General features: G+C 33.2%; 1 non-coding gene across 1 annotated transcript; it reads right to left on the bottom strand.

Moving 5' to 3' along the window:
• Positions 1–3,236: 3,236 nt before the first annotated feature.
• Trnal-aag lies at positions 3,237–3,318 on the bottom strand. Its single transcript has one exon. It is a non-coding gene; the product is annotated as a tRNA-Leu (tRNA).
• Positions 3,319–7,910: the final 4,592 nt, after the last annotated feature.

Here is a 7,910-nt window from a genome sequence, read left to right on the forward strand (position 1 = left end):
CGATTGACCCTACCCTCGGACCCTCGATGGTCAAATAGGCGCCGTTCACCCTAATTTACATTTTTTTAAATAGTTACGTCGAATGAACTTTTTAACGTATTTTTTTAAGGCGACTTTCTCATGACATGTAATCGTAGAATATAATAGAATTAGATGCATAAAATCAAAATCAAAATATACCATATAATAGGATTTTACAAGCACTTTTGATAGTCATTTTAAAAACTATATTAAATGAAGCTACCACCGGATCAAGAAACTCAGTAGTTACTATTAAATATGATAAGACAAGTCGTTGATTTTGTTATCATATTTAATATGTACTCGGAGTAGTGAAAGTGAATCGTTAAAGAATTTGAGTTTAAATAATTGTTATGGTTGTTACCTTTTAGTTGTATATTTCGTTTCATAGGAAACCGTCAGGCCTAGTTAACTCAAGTATTCCCTGCTGAGGAACAGCTTTGGACTGTTTTCCATCGCGCAGTTCCAATACGGATTGGTGGATTTTACTTCATGTCTTTACGAGTGCATATATGTATTTTTTTAATTATGTTTTTCTTTCAGGTTTCCTACCCTAATTTTCCTTCACGCATGAACGCAGACAGTGGTGCTTTATGGAACTCGTACCTGCATCTCAAATCAACACTATCTATCCGAAATACCATCTCAGATAGTCACGGTCAAATAAGACTAGGGAACTGCTACGTCCTCGAGGAAAATATTTTAAAACGATAGATACGGACATTCTTATATTAACAGTGGAACCTCGGGCAATAATTACATGGGAGAGGACAGAGGGACATTGCGACGGGGTGCAAGCGGGGTGCACTCACAATTTACAGCCGTTACGCTATTTTCAATTAAAGCCCTAATGGCTCACGGACCGCCGATGTGCCGATTGTCTAATTGTAGATCGACTTAGAGTTGGAAATTTGTATTTAGATACGTGTCTTGTATTTATTTGAGGTTAGGAAACCCGGTTCAAGGCAGATACACTGCGTTTTTTTTTTATATTGAATTTTTAACCGACAATTCGCTTATGATTTTTTTTTAGTTCGTTCCGTCAGAATTTCGATTGGAAAATTTGTTTTTGTTTTGGATGGTATACTTTCTGTTTGGTCTCGTATTTTATTTATATATTTTTTTTAATTTTATGTTATTTCTTTACCAATATGACGAAGGCATTCATCGAGAACTCTATATCTATGAATCGCTAAATATGGTCCATGCGTTATCTTTAGTGGAGCTGCGAGGTGAAATAAGTTCTAAGGTTTCTTCTTCAAACGAATTCGATAAAATTCGGTACGAAGCAAGCTTGAACTCCAAGGTAATATTTCTTCAGATAACATTGTTGGTATAATATAATGTATTATTATACTAATATTGATTAATTAATTCATAGTGGAGTTAAGACGAACTTGTAACAGGTTTCCGTCTCCGGAAAAACATTTCATTCGTCCTCGGGCAAAGTGTTTGCTTCTATTGTAAATTTCCTCAAGACTTTTTTAGAAATATAAATGATAAAATTAAAAATTAAATGTTAAAAAATAAATTGATTATTAAAATATATTACTCGATAGAAAATATATTTAATCTTCGTTCTGATAATATTTTGTTCATACGCAAGAAAATAAAATATTCCATAAAAGCTGATACACATACTATTCATACTAAACATAAAACAACCCTGCTTTCCTCTTGTATACGGTACAGAGAACGTTTTTGGGCAATAGTCAAGTTATTAAGACAAAATATATAGAATAAAGACGCCGGGATTTAGGCTCGAGTCCCAGCACTGGACTGATTAAGAACAATTACTGTGAACACTAACATCATTGTAATCATTATTGGCGAATTTTATGCCGTTTCGTCTCGCTGGTAGAATTAAAATATTGACACAAAATGCTTTATTGTAAAGTTTACTAGAATAAAATAAATTTGATTCGATTTGTAAAGAATAACAAAACAAAGGTTCTCATAAGACCCTACTTTAAAAAATATTATTTTTTTTTTTTTTTAATAATTACAAAAATAAACCCGTAATAACCGCTCTGTATAATTCGTTAACAACGTAACGATACTAACCACACCCTTTCGTAAAAACTTTGCTTTTAATCGTTTTACATTACGATGCTGTAATGTGCCAAGTTCAGCCTTCATTGTTATTGAAAATTTCCAATACGCTCAGCGTCGGGGATTCCCCCATCTACCTAATTGATATCACGTTCATTCTCTTTCGGGTTAACTTGTTCCTTTGCGTTTCTTACTGTTATCTATTCGAATAAACGCAATTGAAGTGTCTGTCTGTGTCTGTCTTTTCAAATATACCAATGGCTGTTTGCAATTAATTGTTTGTCTGTCTATTTATTTGGGGTAATCTTCAAAACAAATTTAATAAAAACCTCATTAAATTTAGTTAATATGACATCTCCGTTTTTAAAATACACAAATAAATATTATAATTGTGCAAAAATATTATACAATTAGTATTGAACACGGTATGTACTTAATTATTTATATATTATTGTCGATAGAGATTAATAAATAAAATTTTAATTACAAACATACTTAATAAGACGACATAGGTATTACCTGTAATCGAATAAGGAATTTGATTTTTCTTTAAGATTTTATAAAATATTTTGTATGGAAAAGAACTAGTTGTTTAACGAATAATGATAGTTTATTTAAAATAAACAAAAAAAAAAAACATATAATAGTATTTGCACGTAATTACAAAGACGCAAGACGCGAATCACGACGTCGCCTCGCGTTTGAAATATTTTAGAGAAATCCTTTCGTCTCGCTGTAATGAGTGTCATATTCGGAACGGACGGTCGGCAGAATATGTTAATAGTGTTTATTTAACTGTGTATAAATGATGGCACGGAAGTGGTCCTCTCGAAGCTTATTCTAGGACAGTTCCAGTTGACAATCTTCGATACAAGCTGTAGCCTCACGATGTTTTCACCGCTGAAATGAATAGGCAAAAATATGTTAGAGAACTCAACGGTATCGGCCTGAGTTTGAACCCGCATCCTCCAGTGAAAAATCGCTTGTTTTAATCATTTCTGTCATTTTTGTTTTTATTAAACAAAATTATGTAACTTGTAACAATTGGCGCTTAGCCAATTTGTAAAACGTTTTGTTTTTTTATTTTTAGGTCGTGATTAATATTATCATGATGATATTCCGTATTTTTAATAAAAGGTTTATGTACATAGTAAAAATATTATTGGCAGCGGTGGGATTCGAACCCACGCCTCCGAAGAGACTGGTGCCTTAAACCAGCGCCTTAGACCGCTCGGCCACGCTACCCATGTCTCCCAATCATGTATTTTTCTATTATGTCACGAGTGACAGATTTATTTATATCATTGTTTATTTTAAGAACGTCTTAAATAGCATATAGTACTATGTGAAATTAATCTTATCATGTTGTGTACATACAAAAACTTTGAGCGTAGCGTCACATCATAATATTTATATATAATACGTTTTTGACGAAAGTGCGAGAAGAATATCCTAAGTAAAATCTAGATGCCAATTCTGAAATATAAATGTACATTTTGTTAAATTTTTTGATTATTATTATTATTATATTATGTTTGTTTGTTGTTGTTGTTTCACTATGGAGGTTGATCTTCACAATTGTTACAGTTATTGTAATTTATTACATATTAGGTATACACATCTATATACCTACACAACCTCAAGATTGAAGAACAAACATCGAAAGTTAAAATTCTCGGCTTTACTCTGCTATAATATCGATGTATTATACTTCCTCTTGAATCATTTATTGATGAAAACATTAAAATCCGTTGTGTAGTTTAAACCGGACAGACGGCGGGAAGCATCCTTGTTTAATACTATATAGAGTAGATCTATATTAAAATGTAAGCGTTATAAATTGTCGTATATAAACATGTAGTGTAAAAATTACATGAAAGTGCTCTGGAATCCAGGTGAAGACTTGGTGGCGAGATTGATAAGGGAATGACGGTATAGATAAGAATATATATATAGCCTACGTAGCAACAGGTCAGCTGTAGAATTAAAATTGCTACGTATGGACGTACGTCAGTGTTGCATCTTATATCCGATACTACTCTACGTATACGGAATATCCATTATCCATGAAATGCTTGAAACAAAAAAAAAACAGAAATAACAGTTGATTTAACTGGCAAATTGTTGATATACAATCTATACACATTAAGTATTATCGCATCTAAATATACATATATGTAACGATGAGGGCTGTGTACCGAAAAATAGAGAGATATGTTAAAAAGTGCCATGAGAATTCGATCGGAATATTGAGAAATTGCGATCTTATCACCAACAGCAAGAGTCACCTTGGTTCGTTCCTTGATAATTTCAATCCATTTATATACTGGATATATGGACAATTACAACAAAGATAGTTAAGTATTTGGATTATGGTGCTGGAAGCACACGCTGAGGATAAGCTCAAACGTGTCTATCTTGTCACAGCAAAGATACCAAATATCTATCTTAATATAGTACCAAAGTTTGAGCATGTCCAGTGATGAGATGACGAGATTCTCATTAAGCTCAATATGACAACTATTCTCCAGGACAGAAGATTGCGAGGCCAAGCATAAATGGTCATACGGATTGAAGAATTCCAATTTCTAAACTATCAGGTCATCCTGACCACCAGAAATCTATGGAAGCAGCTAATCCATATCAGTCTGCCCCACCAAGACGATCTTTAGAAGAACATTTATTTTAGCTTCTAAACTTTTATATTTTAGCTAGTTTTTAAACATGCTCTTATGTGAATGAGACTGATTCAAGATCAACAATCCTGGAGATCCCTCAGGTCTTCATAAAGCAGCAGGACGTCTATTAGCTGAGATGAAATTCACGATGATATCTGTTTAATTATAGTGAATTATAGTAAATTCATTTAACACAAATTATAGTGATCTTTCCAGTAACAATAATAAATATGTACCTAATGTTTGAATAGGTCTTAGATGTTTCGTTTTTAGATAAATCGAATGCTGCTTTGGATTTATCGACCTGTAAATTGGAGACGAAGAACAATATGAAGGAAGGAAGTGTTAAGATTTTTTTTTCCATCAAATTTGTTAAGTTTTTGTCTATTGTCTTTTCATGTATTATTTTTATTATACTTAATTTAATTATAATTATAGATATCGGCTTATGATATATATTTAGATTTAGCTGTCGGTAATTTGATGTTTTTTTTATTAGTTTACATACAAAAGCATTAAAATAATAATATATTTATTTTATTTATTAAATATATTATAAATATTATTTTTCAAACCGTACATCCAACTCAACACTACACACGACACATCCGAAGTGTAGCGACGTGTAAAATCTGCATTTCTTTGAGATGCACTTGTCCCCCCCTCGTCCCCCCCAACGCCTCTTAGATAAAGAGGGTTCTACTTTCGCGCGCTTTGAGTCACGACTCCTAGGTCTGTTAGGAGTGCCTAGGTAGATGTTTTGTTCCGTTATGATAAAGCGGACGAACGCCATTGTTTTAGAGTTTTTTTTTCAACGATTCGAGTGGGCTGTCCTCTTTTGTTTTACGATTCGTCAATGTTTTTATTTGCTACGGTAGTCTTATTAGGGATCGGGTCTGGATGCTATACAATTCTATGAAATTCTTATTTTTAATTAATTATGTTCTAATACTAGTTGTCGCGGTTTCACTCGTGTGTATCACGAGCCCCCCCCCCCCATCAGGGCAAGACAGTTAGGTATGCCTTATGTCCTTTTCCGTACAACTTTTTCTGTTCTGTTCGGTTGATAAAGCATAACAAATAATCAAAAAGTTTCATTTTTATAATATATTAGTTTGTATTTAAAAATAATTGCCTTGTTACATGTAAAACTCTTACAGTTTTTAATATTTCATTTTTTTATATAAATTTACAATGGGTTAATTAGTTACCAGTTTCCACTAACTCTTTTGTCAATACGTAGTCTGTCACGAGTAATTTGCCAAATTTATAAATGTTACGAGTCGAGTAGTACACCGGTTTTCATGGGTACGCCACTCCGAGGTTCCGGGTTCGCCAAGTCGATGTAGAAAAAGTTCATTAGTTTTCTATGTTGCCCTGGGTCTGAGTGTTTGTGGTACTGTCGTTACTTCTGATTTTCCATAACACAAGTGCTTTAGCTACTTACATTGGGATCAGAGTATCTGATGTTGTCCAATATTTATTTATTCATATAATGCTTAAGTCGTCGATCAATCAATCAATATATTTTTTTATTTACTCATAAAGGTTAAAATTTGTACTAACTTTATAACATTAATTTGTCAAGGGTTTCTTTATTATTTTCGAATAATTTGTCATGTAATATATGTTGCATATTATATGCCAGTAGTGGGACATATACTGGTCACTTAGCAGTACGCAACTAATCCCTTCATGGTCATTTTTGTTGGCAGTTTCAGTTGGGATTTAAGTTTCATAGTTAAGATTTAGTGACAGAAATTTATCAGAACTATATAGTATGGATGTCTATTTCACAAACGTATAGATTAAAAAAAAAATCAAAATAGACAATTCAAGTAGGCTCTTACTTGCAGTATTTAATCGTCGTTTTTTTTTTATTCGTGACAATTCAAGTGAACTTACGATCGATTTTAATGTTCTACAAAAAAGCATATCTATTCCCTCACTCCCTTTATCCGACGACTCCGATAAGACTAGGAAAAGTTCAAGTGGACTAACGGCTTTACGTCCAAGACAAGGGACTATTAGTAACTATCTAAGTTCTTCTAATTTTTCGACGCAAAAACTTTTTATTGACCTGATTCAGGTTTGAAGCTAAGATTTCAGAAACCACTATATCAATTAAATCAATTATCTCAATATTTTACTTGAAGAAAACTTATCAATAAAGAAATATTTTAGCACCACCACAGTTCGCAAAACAGCATCCAGTGAGAAGAAATGGGAAGAAACTCGCATAATTGGTCCTTTTTGAACATATTTACAATGAGGTTATTCACAATTATGGTTCTTGATTAGTCTTGCGTTGGACATTCCTCGTAGAACTGACGGCCGTTGGGTCAGAAAAGTTCTGGAGTAGCGATCACGAAATGGAAAACGCAGCGTGGGCGGCCCCTTACAAGATAGACTGAGGATCTGGTGAAGGTCGCGGCTCGAGTTCTCTGGGGGAGATCTCTGTCCAGCAGTAGACGTCTTTCGGCTGAAAAAATGGTGAATGTGATGGGACCTGAGCTTATTCCTACGCATTATTTTAATGAGTAATAAGATTTAGTGATCTGTTGTTATCTATACTTGCAACATACTATGTCGACGAGCTCTTGTGCCTTGCTTCACAATCGCTTTATACTTTATAAAATAATATAATAGAATTTTATATATTTTTAATATATTTATTATGTCCGAAGAATAATTTGTTAAATAAACGAGTCGTATTATCAAGTAAATACATTGAAAAACCTCCACGTATCAAGCAAACATATTATATATTTAAATAGGTTCCTATGTGTGACGTATTATGCCGTACTTAAGAAGGGTAGGAATTTCTCAATTATCACGTACCGGATCGAGATGTACGACCCCCCCTCGCCCGGGGGAGGTGCGACCCACTTCCAAGCAATATAGTCGGACTGCTATCGGTATTAAAATTTACAATTTTATGACATTCTCGTGCGAATATATTCGCTTTTCTATCGTCCAATTTAATTAGTCACCTTTGAAACGTCGTTCAATTTTAGTTGTAAATTTTATATTATTCATGAACTATTTTCATTCCGTATAGAGCCCGGCTTTTATATTTTTTTATTAGTGTGCACATTGCACATTATAAACTTTAAATGATATATTAAAGTATAGACAATGACATTAACAACGCTATGT

This window comes from Vanessa atalanta, chromosome 20 (assembly GCF_905147765.1).
Source record: "Vanessa atalanta chromosome 20, ilVanAtal1.2, whole genome shotgun sequence".
Taxonomy (NCBI): Eukaryota; Metazoa; Arthropoda; class Insecta; order Lepidoptera; family Nymphalidae; genus Vanessa; species Vanessa atalanta.